The sequence below is a fragment of the Pleurodeles waltl genome, chromosome 2_2 (genome assembly GCF_031143425.1).
Source record: "Pleurodeles waltl isolate 20211129_DDA chromosome 2_2, aPleWal1.hap1.20221129, whole genome shotgun sequence".
NCBI lineage: Eukaryota > Metazoa > Chordata > Amphibia > Caudata > Salamandridae > Pleurodeles > Pleurodeles waltl.
The window spans coordinates 514598557-514614436 of record NC_090439.1 but is presented as its reverse complement, the minus strand read 5'-3'; the positions used below and the strand labels follow the sequence as shown (position 1 = coordinate 514614436).

The following is a 15880-nucleotide window of genomic DNA, read 5'->3' as shown; positions in this document are numbered from 1 at the left end:
GATCCTTACATGCACGTCCTTAGTGGGCAACATTTTTGTTGTCTCACCCACCGTGCATCCAACTTAAAATGAAAAAGGTTCAAATTGTTCTTCAATCTTCAACATGTACATTTAGTTAAATCATACTCCATTATATTTTTTTCTTGTGCACTATCAACATCCATCCATTTTATATTCTATTGGTCTTGCGTGTTTAGAGCGCAATTCCTGCATGTGTTACCAACATGTAAAAGGCACTCAGTCTCGTTCCAAGCGGTCCTCCCAAACTTTGGTAACACTATCATGGTTCTAATGTGGCAAGGCCATCAGCATCATCTTAACCAACCAAGGGGCCACATGCAGGATTTCCCTGTATATGTCCCTGCTGTTTTCACGGTCAATGCAAACGCTTAGTGTGCTTTTACCAAGGTATTTTGCAGGGTCACATGCTACATCAGTAACCTGTATTAGAGCCTTACCTTTCGCATGAGTCTTTTTACGTCAGCATTTTCGTAACCTAAAAGGGTGTGTTCTTTTAAGTAAGAGAACCTTGCCATGTTCCTCTCTCAAGACTCGTAAAATAAATTTCAAACTCACCCCGCAAAAGCTTGTCATACACACTCACCACAAATGCTAGTAGCAAGGATACACACTTTAGTCCAAAAGAAATGGAAATTGACCTCCCACAACCCCATCTTGTATTGTGTGAAAGGCCAAGCTGAACATATTTAATACTACGCTTATTCTTAGTCAAAAGGCAAGTAAGGCAAAATAGTTCACTGACTCTAATGAAGGTTTCGTATACCAATACCACTTGGCATGAGCATTGGGGTGTACAATATAATGTCTATTCCTAGATTAAGGGTAGATGTGAAGTAATTTACCTATCTCTGTGCAGGCCCTTTAAGATCCATGTAGGATCAAGTGCTCGCTGACCCATGTAGGGAAGGGAATCTGATGGCATGTACCCGCCACTGTGCCTCCACTAACATGGCTCTTGGGAGTAGAGCAGCTGATATGTTCTTTGCTTTAGTTTTCAGTAAGAGTAGCATAGGACTTTAGCTTGGAACTAATGCCATTGGCCTAGACCTTTTCACTTCATGCAGGTAATTTTGCAATTTCAGACCTGCTAACAGAAATAATGCACTCCAAACCTTTAGGAGCAAAAAAAGTTGGGGGGGTGGCCAGGATGACGGCAGAGTAGGACATGTTACTTGCTTCTCTGACACCCAGGCCTTCAGGACTTATGCCTAGCAGTGCCCCAGGCTATCCCATCACGGCACGTCCCCTCTCCCGGGCTCCAGGGACTGCCATTAAACAGCTGAGAAACAGCTCCAGGCCTTAGGGATACTTTGCTTGTACTGCCACAGCCAGAGCGGCACACCGTGCTTTGACCAAGATAGTGGCTAATGGAGACAGGGAGCTGCCGGCCGCACCATACCGCCTTCTCCTGCTGCGCTCATAGAGGACGAGCCAGCTGACCCCAGGAGACCCTTCTGGCCATTTTAATGCCCCATGCTATGTCCCATATGGTGCCCACGGCACCCAGGCGGTGATACCAGAGACGCAGGTAGGAGCTTTCTGAGATCAGGCCCTGAACCCTGGCAACATCACACGAGGAGGCAAGTCACCCCAGATGGGGGTGGGGGGGACTGAAATGGATGAACCTCACTGGATCCTGGCTGGGGCCCCACCTGCCTGGTGACTGCAACATGGGCCCCAGGAGTGTTCCCTCGGGCCCCAACATCACATATTGCCTGCAACACAATGAAAAGGGGGTCGGAGACCCACAGAGCAGCAGCCTGTGAGGACTGCTGACCAGACTATCCCAACCACAACCAGAGCTCAGAGAAGGAGCCCCCTCTCTGCCCAGTAAATGGGTCCATAGCGGTGCAGCAATATTAACTTTGAGTTGCACCTTTAACTGGAGACAAGCTTTGACAAACAGCACCCAGCACAGTGAATACAGAAAGTCAGGGGCAGAGGACAGCACCCAGCAGGGGTACTCTGTGGGGGCGGTCCAGACAGGAGTTGTGTGTGCTGGATGGGCCTCGCTGCCCTCCCACTCAAGCCTAGGGCCATTGCATGCACCAGCGAACCACCGTGCGGTGCCGGACCACTCTGCCCCCGACACTCCACTGCACATTGAAACACTGCCCCAGGAGAGACCCCCTGCTACGAGGCGTGATAGACAGCACAAGGAACAGGGTCCACACATGCACATTCGCACCTCAAGCCATGGCAGTGGCCAAAAACAACTGTGACCAATCGGTCCAGGACATGCTCACCTGCTACACATCGGCTTCCTATAAAGACTCAGCCTAAGACCCGCACTGATCTCTGCAAACGGATGTGGAGGAGGCCCCCAACTCGCAGCAAGACCAGTGACCCGGGCCTTCCTGGCCTCCCTATTTTATTCACTGAAGACATTCAGAACCTCAAAAGAGACGTCTCTCAAAACATGTGGGAGGTAAGATAGGACCTGTCCTCTGGTAGGAGAGTGGGTCTCTGCCTTAGAGGATAACAAATCCACGAGAGGCAAAGCGGAGGAAATGCTGCAACAGGAGATTACTTGCCTCCACGAGCAACACAACAATCTTCGGACCCAGGCAGAAGACCTTGAGAACGGATCCCAACGCAATAACACCTGCTTCAGAGGGACCCCCGTGGGCTCTGATATCCAGGGCTACACAGAGGTACTGTTCTGCTCAATCCTGGGCTGGGCAGAGGACTCTGAACTGCGTCTGGATAGAGTGCACCGGGTCAGCTGCCCTGGGGGCCCTAACGCCAAAACTACCAGACATCATGGCCTGTGTACGTGACTTTCAAACCAAAGAGGATATCCTGAAGACAGCCAGAGCTAAACAACCCATACACTTCCAAAGTCACCTTATTGGGCTCTTCCAAGATATCTCACTCCTCACCCTCCAGCGCCACAGGGAATTTAAACTGGTCACTGATTTCCTGCGCTCAAAAGAGGTGTCTCATGGCTGCAGACACCACTTCAGTCTAGTTTTTTGCTGGGAAGGCCATGTCCATCAACTCTAAACGCTTAAAAAGGCCAACAGCATTCTTAACCTGCCAGACGATTCCTCTTCCCACTCTACCCTTGGCTCTCTCCTTGGCTCTCTGATAAGAGCACCACAATGGTAAAAGACTGTCAAACGTAAGAAGTACTCATGCTCTGGGTCAGAGGAACGCCTGGCGATTCTGGACAGCCTAGACTCAGGGGCTAGCAAGGCCACTTCGGGAAACTCAAACCTATCAACAACTTGCATTCGGCCCACCTACACCATGTTAGGGTCACTCCCTTCCAACCACGGCCTGTGATGACGGAGGGCTCGCTGAATAAATACGCTTACCAAGAGGCGCACCCTGCCTGTCTAACCAGACCATGCCCAATAGGCATCCCTCCATTGCTAATGGCCTTTTCACTGTTATTGTTTTGATACAATTTCTGTTGGAAAACTGTTCTTGTTTGTTTTTACTCCTTCACACTTCACGACCTACCGATGCTACCAAGCAGGTTTCCGAGACCAACCACTCATTATCATGCCAGCCCTATATATTTCACATCATAGCAATACCTTTTTATAGCACGCCACAGAGCCTCATGTCTTCTTACTGGAGTTCAAAATGACCTGCCTCAATGAGTGGGGACTCAATAACCCAACCAAGCGGTCTGCTGTCCTATCTCTCTTAGAACACTCAGTTAATGATATATGCTTCCTACAAGAGACCTACTTACTGTCCAAAGATGTAAATAGGATGACATCCTAGTGGTTTCCATGCAAGTACTGGTCTTCAGGTTCTATGCTACGAATAAGGGGGGAGTGTCGATCCTTCTCTCCAGAGGTTTCAGGGGAGAGATCCTGATTAAGGTAGTCAAACTTAAAGGGCAACTCCTGGCCTATAGGTTACAGCTGGGTTAACTTCCACTTTACACTTGTTTCCATGTATGCACCCAACAAACAACAGGAATCAGTTATCATGGGAGCCCTCACACCTGTGTTACAATCTCCTGACGCCACTATACTGGTGGGGGGAAATCTGAATCTAGCTATGGACACTAACATGGACTGCTCTGGCCAATGCTTCGGCCAATCTGGCGCCTTTTCAACCCAGGGTCTTAGATGGCTCGCTGACTGCGGCCTAGGACAGATCTTGCGTCTATCCCATCCTAACACATTACTACACAACTACTCTGCGGCACAAAAAAATCTATGCCTGCACTAACCACTACTTAGGGACCCCTGCGTTGCAAACAGTCATCCAAAAAGCCTTCATTGCTCCCATGTCCCTCTCTGACCACACTCCTCTCTCTGTAGTGTTGCAGTTAGACTCTTGTCCAACTTGGGCTTCCCACTGGCCAGTCTGGGATAGTCTCCTCCAGTCCAAACCAACAATAGAAATGTTGTGAAAGGTGATCACTGACTTTCTCCTGAACAGTGATACTGGGGAGATATCATTGGCTTCTATATGGGAGACTTTGAAACTAGTCGTATGGGGGGAACTGATAGCACTCTCAGCGGCTGACAATCGCCACCGACAGGAGAGATGACAGAAGCAGGAGCAGAAAGTCGTAGAACTTTTGCCCATACATAAGCCCATTGGGCCCCAGGAGTGTGAAGGGAACTGGAAAAGGCAGCCTACTCCTTAAACACTTGACTTCAACAGGGCAGAACACGTAACGGAACCCCCTAAAACATACATTTTATCTAGGGAGCAAACGCTGTGGCTGCATGCTTGCACAGTCTCAGGGCCAAAACCCATGCAGGAACTGTCCAAATCATACATACCAGCTCGGTCTTTTAAGTCTGCGGGGACGCTCAAATTGCAAGGGCTTACCAAGATTTCTAAAGTACACAATACAAAGTATCTGACTGCCATGACTGTGATCTCTCTGGTTCCCTCAAGGCAATTCTGACTACCCCTCTCTCGCATCATGACACTGAGGGTCGGAAGAAACGCATTCAGATCAAGAAAGTCATCTCAACCATTGCCCTCCTAAAACTGATGAAATCCCCCAAGCCTGATAGCTATTCGCCACAGTTTTATTAAGTTTTTTTGCAAAGACTGGCCCCATTGCTTACATGACTTTATAACTCTTTTGCTGACTCCGGGTCCCTGACGGATATCTTGCTAGAGGCCTCAATCCCTGTAATTCCAAAACCCAGCAAGGACCCTGACTTCTGTGGGTCCTATAGGCCTATCTCAGGCCTGAACATTGATGCTAAACATTTTACCAGCATTCTGGCCCACCGCCCAAACCCTCTAATGCCTGGCCTGATCTACCCAGATCAGGCAGGCTTCATACCCAAAAGCCAATGCGGAGACAACACCAAACCCATTCTCCACCTATTGGACAAGGTCCGCAGATCCCAAAAGGAGTCCCTTTTACTCTCATTCAACGCTGAAAAAGCATTTGGTAGAGTACAATGGCCCTAGCTCTTTGAGACTTAAAAAAATTCTGCCTCAGAGACAAATTCTGGATATGGATCCACAGTGTCTACAGTGCCCCCCAAGGGTTAGCGAGAGTCAATGGCATAATGTTCAAACACTTCCCTATGCAAGGGGGACATGGCAGGGGCGCTCCCTCACCCCCCTCCTATTTGTCTTAGACATGGAACCTTTGACATGAAGATGTAGGGCCAATCTGGCTATTTCTAGGATACCTTTTGGTGGAAATCACCTTATGAGCTTATATGCGGACAATGTGATTTTTCCCCCCCACTGACCTAGCATCATTCCTCCCTGCCCTTGTGGCAGAACTTCACACCTTTGGGGAAGTGTCCGGGTTTAAGGTCAATGTGCAAAAATCCCACATCTTTAACTTCTTGATAGCCCCACCACTAGAGGCCCACCTCCACTCATTGTTCCCTTTTGATTGGACAGAAAAACGATACCTTATCTCAGTATTACTTTAGCTCAATCTGTTCCTAAGACTGTGACTCTCAATTATGCCATCCCCACCTCACAGGTATTTGCAGACCTAGCTGCTTGGCACCACTTGCGCCTGTCCTGGTTGGGTAGAATAAAGGCTGTCAAAATGACAATCCTCCCCGGACTCTCTATGTCTATATCTCTAGGCCCTACTACTGGGCCCACAAAACACACACTCTGGTCTATGCAAATAGAGGTCAACAAGATTTCTGGGATGGGAAGAAATCCTGCCTACAAAAACACCTACTCTATCTCATGACACAAGAAGGTGGACTTGCTGTACCTATGATGACATGTTAGTACCATGCCTGTCAACTTCGTTTCCTCGTACAGTGGGGTTGATCGGCCTCGGAAATGCACTGGTGCTTTATGGACCAGGCTGTAGCGGGCTCCCAGATTTGGAAAGAGCCATGGCTTCCCCGGAGGCATCGAGCAGGGGGTCTCTATTTCTCCCCATTGACTAGCTCAGCTTCCAAGGTATGGGACGGAGTGGCGTCCAAGGCCGGTCAGACTTCGTTATCTTCCCGCATGACGCCAAGCCTAGCTAACCTGGATTTTACTCCTTGGATACAACAGGAGAAGTTCAAACGCTGGCGAGAGGGAGGTTGGCAGGCATAGGTTGCTTAGTCGACCCACAAGGGATAATCCCATTTGAACAATTAAAAAACGATTATGCCTTAGAAGAGACAGAACGCATCCAATATCTACAAATAAGACACTGGGTTCTAAAGCCTATCATTAAGCTGCATGCAGAAAGGCCCCTTACACCTTTTGAAAAATGGGTCTTCCTTAAAAGGAATGACAAACGTCTTATTACAGAACTTTACGTCTTACTAGGTGGGGTGGGGGGACTACACCACCCAGGTCCACAGGACAGAAAAAGTGGGAGCAGGGAGGGACTGGTCAGAGCTCTTTCTGTCAAAGACTGAGAAGACATCTATTAGCAGACCAATCGCACTGCTCACAACATGGCAAGCCCGGAGACGGCATACAAAATAGTCTCCAGTGCGCTTGAGAGAATGTTGGAGGGAATGTGGAGGAATGGGCACCTTGATCCACCTTTTCTGGCATTGTCCTAAATTGGTTCGATACTGGGAACTTATATTAAATGTCATAGACAAGGCCTTCAACACCGCAATCCTGAGGTTCCGGGCCTATACTATATTGGGGCTTCCCAACCCTCTCACCTTTCTCATGAATCCCCTGAAGGGGAGGCCTAGAGGGCCATCCACAAAGCTATTCTTTCCATGTGGGATTCTGATAGGGTCCTTGATTATACAGAGTGGCTCCATAAACTGTGGTTCATCCTGGGAATTGAAAAATTCCTCTAGCTGTTGACCAGAAAAGTGACTCTTATTCCGAAACATGGGCACCATTCATTGCTATTTTATTGTCCGAATTATCTTAAACTACTATGGCCCTCATTCTGACCTTGGCGGGCGGCGGAGGCCGCCCGCCAAAGTCCCGCCGTCAGGTTACCGTTCCGCGGTCGAAAGACCGCGGCGGTAATTCTGACTTTCCCGCTGGGCTGGCGGGCGGTCTCGTTCAGACCGCCAGCCAGCCCAGCGGGAAAGAGGCCTCCACGATGAAGCCGGCTCGGAATCGAGCCGGCGGAGTGGAAGCTGTGCGACGGGTGCAGTTGCACCCGTCGCGTATTTCACTGTCTGCGCAGCAGACAGTGAAATACATGTAGGGGCCCTCTTACGGGGGCCCCTGCAATGCCCATGCCAGTGGCATGGGCACTGCAGGGGCCCCCAGGGGCCCCGCGACCCCCCCTACCGCCATCCGGATCTCGGCGGTCCGACCGCCGGGATCTGGATGGCGGTAGGGGGGGTCAGAATCCCCGCGGCGGTGCAGCAAGCTGCGCCGCCGCGGAGGATTCAATGGGGCCGCGGTACACTGGCGGGACCCCGCCAGTGGTGCCGGTCCGACCGCGGCTTTACCGCCGCGGTCGGAATCCCCATTGAAGCACCGCCGGCTTGTCGGCGGTGCTCCCGCGGTCCTCCGCCCTGGCGGTCAAAGACCGCCAGGGTCAGAATGAGGGCCTATATCTGCTCCCAGAGAGTGAGTCGCCCGAAGGCTCATCCCCGACCTAACCATTACAGGCTGACATGCACTCACTTTAGTCTATTGTATACACTACCACACTTAAGTCATAGGTCGCTGCAACTATCTTTCTTGAAGGAGATCGGGTGGGGGGGGGTGTTTCATGGGATGTTTGTTTTGTTTTACTTTGAAAATGCCTTAATGAGATTGACGGCCCCAAGTTTCTAGGCAGACAGCTGTGTTAAGTCTTGATCTTAACTGTATAATAATAGACACTGCCAGCCCCAATGTTGTAGGCAGATAGCCATCATCTATATGCATGTTCTGATATGGCTACGAATAAAAATAATTGACCCATAAGAGCAATCAAGTTTTAGCAAATACACCAATGCATTTTTGTGGATCAGGCCCTTGGTATTTGAAATCACAAATATTTGGCTAAATCTGAAACTCTCCCTAAAAATATCACACTGGAACTAAGTGAGTGACTTAAATCATATGCCCTATTTAAACAAAGCATTAGAACTATTAAGTACACAGGGAAACCCAGGGTTGACCTGATCCAGGGATGTCAGTAGTTTTTCCCTTGATGTTAATTATGGCAGTTCAGATTATGAATACGTCAATGCGCAATAATATGGCCCTTACCTATGCACTGCTGCAGCCTAAACCCTCCAGGCTCAGGGACATATGGGTCCCACCATGAAGTTCTCACAAAACAGGAGGACGGGCCTGGGCCACTACTGGGTGTTTCCAAATGGCAACTGCATGGTGACCTTTGACTAACCTGGCCTCCCCTATGGGTTCCAGGTCACCTGCGTTAACATAAATGGCTGAGTCACTTGGGTCAGGGATCGTAGGTGAGACTAGATTTGATACTTGTTTACATATTTGGGGCTATTGTAGGTTGGGTGTGAATGTGTAACTAGTACATGTTATGTACTTGCATGCTTTTCACCAAGGGACTGTCATGCAAGAGAGCGCATGCATGCCAAAATCCTTTTCTTCATGGATCTCCTCAGTACACTATATACAGTGCCGCCTACGATCATGGAGATGTCTTGCTGTTCCTCTGTTCTTTTTTCCTCATCTTTTTGTTGTTTTCTTAGTCCTCTATGTTTTAACTTGTTGGCTCTCTCTTCTGCATTACAAACTATTTAGCAGGCTGCTTATTAATGGTTGAGGATATCTGTTCAGTCACCATTCTGAATGCAAATGGTGGTTCAATTGCACCTTTTGTTTGTTGTTGCATATCATTCAATAAAATAAATAATAATAAAGGCAGTTCACCCTCAGTCAGGCGGAAGCCAGAAAGAACATCACCAAGGACAGAGTGAGCAATGAGGTGAGCATTTAGATAAGTCATGTCTGAAACAGGGAAATCTTCATAACAGACAAACAGAAGAATGTGTCAGTCCAATCCAGATATTTTGAGGAAACATGGAGTGTTTGGTTTTCAGAAGAATGATTCCAATGGCCTGAAAGATATTTATCAATTTGGTGAGACAAGGGGCCTATACTAAGAGGCAAAAGGCTTGCTAGATTAGCATTGTAGATGTCTATAATTGGCAAGCTGTGTCTGAAATAGACAAACCTTTGGAGACCTCAGATAATGCGGCATGAACAACCTAGGAGAGAATAGAGCTTAGAGAGACAAGTCACATTTATCAATGTCCAAGAGACTAGGGTTTGGAATTGTTGAGTGAATGGCCTTAGTTTTGTTTAAGGTAATGTGAACACTGAAGTGCTTTGGAAGGTGTGGAGGACCTTTCTTACCCAAGATCACCGGTTCCTGACCAGTGTTAACTAAAGCTTCCACCATGACTTTTTGATGTTTCATCACAAGCTATAGAACAGCATGTTTGAGTCATCAAAGCTTAAAAAGGAAACCCTTTACTAATGCTCTACATTTTCCAGAGCTTGCAGAAGACCGAAAAAGGAGGGAGAGGACTGTAGGAGGCAGGCCTGGCTTAAAGTGGGTACCAATGGTACTTACACCTTGTGCCAGGTCCAGTTATCCCTTATTAGTAGATTAGTAGTGTTCAAGCAGCTTAGGCTGATAGAGGTAGCTACAGCAGAGCAGCTTAGGCTGAACTAGGAGACATGCAAAGCTCCTATTATACCACTTATATCATATAGGTACTATGGCCCTCATTACAACCCTGGCTGTCGGTGTTAAAGCGGCGGTAATACCGCCAACAGGCCGGCGGTAAAAAAAATGGGATCACGACCACGGTGGAAACCGCCAACACAGAGAGCCACTTTAACACTCCGACCGCCGCGGCAGTAGCAACAAACACTGCGGCGGTAAATGCCAACAGACAGGCGGAAGTCAATGTACCGCCTACCCCATTACAACCCGCCAATCCGCCAGCTTTTCCGAGGCGGTACCAACGCCATCAAAAGCACGGCGGTAACAGTGTTTGAAAGGGAAACCACTCACCTCTCGACACTCAACGAAGAACCAGGACGCCATGGAACCCGAGTTACAGGTCCTGCCCATGATGGTCTATCTCCACATATACGAGGAATATCAAAGGCGGCAGCGACGACCACAGTGAGTACTGCACCTAGCACACAGTGGAGGGGGGAAGGAAAAAGAGAGTGACACACACATGCAACACCCCCACCCTCACCGACAACACCACACACACACAAACACATGCAACAACATTACATTTACACCCGTAACCCCCTGGAAGAACGCAAGGACAAAAGGAATTGAGTGAAATCAGTGATATATTAGAAATAGGCAGATATACGTAACAAATAGAAAAACAGTATTTACAAATATTTACAGTATGTACAAAAGGAAGTACATTGTCCTTTCCAAATGTCCGTGGGGCACTGGGCCAAAAATCATGGGCCAAGTCCACACTTGACTCCTGCCTCAATACGGAGAAAACACTGCAGGGGCATCAGGTTGAAAACACACAGGCTTCTCCACTGGTTCTGGAGGGGGCTTTGTGCCCAGTGTGCTTCATCCTGCCACGGAGAGGGCGAGTGGATGCCTTTCTCCACTGGTTCTGGAGGGGGCTTTGTGCCCAGTGTGCTTTATCCTGCCAAGGATAGGGTGAGTGGATGCATATCTCCACTGGTTCTGGAGGCGTTTTGTGCCGAGTGTGCTTCGCTTCATCCTGCCAAGGATAGGGTGAGTGGATGCATATCTCCACTGGTTCTGGAGGGGGCTTTGTACTCAGTGATGCAGCACTTGGGATGTGACAATTCACATTCCCTCACCTGGGTGTCTGAGGCACAAGATTTGCAGGGACGAGGTAGCATGATACTCCATGAAGGCAGGGCCAGACGCCATCCTGCAGCGACTGAGGCTGCAAACTGGTGGTAGTGCCGGTGCTGGTGGGGGTGCTGCCAGTGGTGGTGGGAGGCTCCAGGCCATCTCCTGCAGCCTCTGACTGACGCACACTGGGGCTGCTGCTGCTGGTAGTGGTCCTACTGTCAGCGGTGCAGGTGGCGGTGCTTGCGGTGGGTGATGCTGGCGGTGCTGCCCGGGGTGCAGGTGCTGGTGCTGCCAGTGGTGGAGGGAGGCACCAGCCCGTCTCCTGCAGCCTCGGACGGCTGCCCACTGGGGATGCTGCTGCTGACAGTCATAGTGGCAGCGGCGGTGCAGGTGGTGGTGCTTGCAGCTGGGATGCTGGCCGTGGTACAGGTGGCGGGGCTGTCGGTTCTGATGGTGGCCACCAGGCCCTCACCTGGAGCCTCCTAAGCCTGAAGTGCCTTGGCTTGGCTTTTCTGCCCCTTCCTCACCTTGGCAGATGCTGCTGGGATCTTGGCTCAGGCAGGTAGAGTTTTGGAGGAGGCCTTGCTGGGTGGGTCGTGCTCCTTGCCCTTGCTGCATGCTGTCCCCTTCTTCACCTTGGCAGGTGGCGGAATGGTTTGGTCCTTTGCAGGGGTCGGTGACACACTGGCTGGCCTGACAGATGCCCCCTTTGGTCCTCCGGGAGTTGCAGGTACCACAGCGGATGCCGACTTGGTGGCTTTGGTCCTGGCCTGGGATCTGGACACCCTGGCCCGAGGGGAAGGACAGGGGGGGAAGGGGTAGGGAACAGGTCAATGTTTGCCAGGAAAAGATTTTTAGACACACTGGGATGGGAAGATGGAGAGGGTTTGGGAGTGGAGGAAGAGGGAGTGGTTGTAGGAGGTGTCTGTCTGCTGAGTTTGGGTGAAGGTGCATGGGCTGGATGCTGTTGTGAGGTGGATAGCTGTTGGGTGGGTGGGTGCTTGCGTTTGTGTGCTTTGGGAGGAGGGGTCACAGACACACTGGGAGAGGACACAGGGGACGTGTGCATGTTTGTGGCGGTAGTGACTGCTTGTGAGGGGTGTGTTGTGATGGGCGTGGTGGTGATGGAGGTAGTGGATGAAGATTTAGTGCATGCAGGTGTGAGTATAGACGCTACTGGGAGGGAGGTGGACGAAGAGGAGGAGGGGGACACAGTGGAGGTTGATGTGTTTGCATGGGTCTGGTGCTTGTGTGAGTGCCTGTGAGATGAAGTGTGGTGCTTATGTTTGCCTGAGCCACTTTTGTGTGGTGATTTGGGTGAATGCTGGTCTGAGGGTGTGCTTGGGATAGGCTGGGGGTGTGGGGATTGGGTCTGGGTAGAGGAAGTTGGAGGGGGGAGGCTAGACACAGGGACAAGGGCTGCCATCAAGTGCTGAGGCCAGACCCTGAAATGCTCTCTGTTGGGCCGCCACGCCAAAGTGAATGCCCTCCAGGTATGCATTTGTTTGTTGCAAATGCCTCTCGACACCCTGGATGGCATTCAGTATGGTTGATTGCCCAACAGTGAGGGATCTCAGGAGGTCAACAGCCTCCTCATTGAGGGCTGCAGGGCTGACTGGGGCAGGGCCTGAGGTGCTTGGGGCGAAGGAGATGCCCACCATCCTGGGTGAGCGGGCACGGGAAACACGCTGAGGGGCTGCTGGGAGGGCGGTGCTGGTAGGGGGAGTGGCGGCTGTACCTGTTGTTGGGGTGGGCACAGAGGTGTCTGCCACCGCCAGGGAGCTTCCATCAGAGGAGGAGTCACTGTCTGTGGTCTCCCCTCCTGTCCCCGTAGTTGTGCTCCCCTCACCCTCTGTCCCACTGGTGCCCTCACCCTTGGTGGATTAGTCCTCCAGGCCCATGTGGGATGCAGCTCCCTCCGTCTCCGGTGCCTCTGCTCCTCCACCAGATGATGCTAATGCACATAAGAACAAGGTGACAAAACAAAAAGGGGGGGGAAGAGACAGGGAAACACTTGGTCAATGTCAGCAACACCACAACACACAGGGAACAGCCCTATGCACTAGGCCATGCCCAACCATTTACTAAGACAATTACCAGCCCATGGGGTACAATGCTTAACGCCAGCATCTGCACACCAGAAACCCACAGGACCCTGCCCAGTAGTAGATGCCCACTTACACTATTAGGGTAGGAGTGCTCCAGAGCCTGCCCAATAGGGGACCTACCCTGCCATGTTCGCCCTGGCCTAGGGGCACCCACAACCCACATCTCCCACCCATGTACCTCCTAACGCGTGCGAAGTCAGCTTTCAGAATCTGTACTCACCCCCTTGTGGCTGCTGTGATGCCTTCAAGCGCCCATCTAACTCCGGATAGGCCACTGCCAGGATGCGGAACATCAGGGGGGTCATGGTGCGACGGGCACCCCTTCTTAGTTGGGATGCCGGCCCCACCTGGGCCTCCGCCGTCTTCTTTGCCCAGTGGCGCAGGCCCTCCCATCACTTGCGGCAGTGGGTGCTCTGCCTGTCAAAGACCCCCAGGGTCCGCATCTCCTTGACGATGGCACACCAAATACCCTTTTTCTGGTGGGCGCTGACCTGGAGGGAAAAGACAGCAGAAAAGGGAATTATTTATCCATCCGGACCGTTACACTCATTGCCCACCAGATCCCACCCATCCCCTGACGCACATACATTGACCACCTTACATGCTGCACTCTGGCCAGGATGCCTCTGCACCCGCCAACATGTGGCTTACATACACAGCACTCCATACATTCATGGCCCACGCATCATGCTCACAGTGTACTCACCTGTTTGTCTGGAGGACCGTAGATTAACATGTACTGGGGTAGGACCCCATCCACCAGTTTCTCCAAGTCCTCCGCAGTGAAGGCAGGGTCCATTTCCCCAGACACATGAGCCATGGTCAGTTCCAGACACAGTTCACAGCAGCACTTGCAGTGTAGGTCCTCTCCTGTTGAAGGTCAGGTAGCAAGTGAGTGAACAGATAGAAAATGGTGGTCACGTCTGCGGCGGTGCGTACCGTCACTGCCGGCGTACATCGCCATTGGCTCCTAGAACCCATAGGGCCCAATGATAACCAATGCAAAGTTATGCCGCCGTCATCGACCACCTACCGCAACGGTGCACAACACCAGCGCAATTACCTCATTTCCACTTGTCCCTCCTCACAGGTCAGGCAGCCGCCATTTCAGGGGGGCACAGGGCATGGCACCTAACTGCGTCACAGCAGACATTGGCACATCAACTGACTCTTGAGTCCACATACTGTTTCTGTAAAGTAAACAAATCAACAATAGTGCAGTAGATGTGGGAATATGACCCTCTGCTCACCGTTCTCTTCCATAGGCTTCAACCGCTGAGGCAGAATATGAGATGGCGGCATCCTCCGGTGTACAGACCCCTGGTGGACCTTGCGACTATGGAGGACAGACACATTATCATTTCCTACAGACTTGATCGTGCCACAATCCAAGAACTGTGTGCCCAATTGGAGCCAGACCTCCCCCGGAGAAATTAACAGGATTGCAGGAATAGAAAACTTTATCACTCGATGAATGTGCAGATGGTGTGTTTGGCGGACCAGTACATCTCACATGTGAATGACAAATATCCAGGCTCTGTGCATGAGGTCTTTATCTTGAGGAATAGCAGCATCCCATATGTGATGGGACAACTCCAGAGGCACCGGGTGTGGCTAATAGGTGAGCCAAAGGTCCCTAGCCAGTATGAATTGGGGTATGGGTATGGGGTTGTCCCTAAGGGTGACTGTGTGGTTAACAGCTACCCCTCGATATTTGCAGGTGACTCTGGTTACCCCAACCTCTCATGGCTACTGACCCCAGTGAGGAATGCCAGGACAAGGGCAGAGGAACGTTACAATGAGGCACATGGGCGTACAAGGAGGATCATTGAAAGGACCTTCGGCCTCCTGAAGGCCAGGTTCCAATGCCTCCATCTGACAGGTGGATCCTTGTACTACTCACCCAAGAAGGTGTGCCAGATCATCGTTGCATGTTGCACAACCTGGCCTTGAGACGCCAGGTGCCTTTTCTGCAGGAGGATGTGCCTGGAGATGGTCTTGTGGCAGCGGTGGAGCATGCGGACAGTGAGGAAGAGGAGGCAGAGGAAGAAGATGTGGACAACAGAACCAATATAATGCAGCAGTACTTCCAGTGACACACAGGTAAGACACTGTAACTCCACTTTACATTTTAGTTATCTGTTGGACATTGTACAAGGCAGCCTCTTTCCCTATGCCTATGGCCACTGACTGTTCCCTATAGAATCTCTATTTTCAGATCTCTGTGCCCCAATCTGGCTCCTGCTATGTGTACTGCTGCCCACCAAAGGTCATCCTAAACTATATTTCACTGTACATTTGAGTTGCAATGCTTTGATAATTTTGTACTAATACAGTTGTGAATCATTAGACAGACTCCAGAGTGGTATTTGTTCCAAGGGTGTTTATTTAGGTGCTCATAAGTAGAGGGGGATGTGCAAGGGGCTGGGGTGATGGTGGAGGAAAGTCCAGGGTAGAGTCCAGCTTCTTGGTATCGCAGGTGAATTGTCCAATTGGGCATAGGAAGGGGAGCAATGGCAGTTCAAGGTGGACAGGGAAACAGAGTGGGACACAGGGGTGACAATCA

At 50.7% G+C, this 15880-nt stretch overlaps 1 protein-coding gene across 2 annotated transcripts in view; it reads right to left on the bottom strand.

Annotated features, from left to right (window-relative positions):
- Nucleotides 1-15880, bottom strand: part of IMPACT (impact RWD domain protein) — a 219914-nt gene that overhangs the window by 97036 nt on the left and 106998 nt on the right. The window lies entirely within an intron of this gene.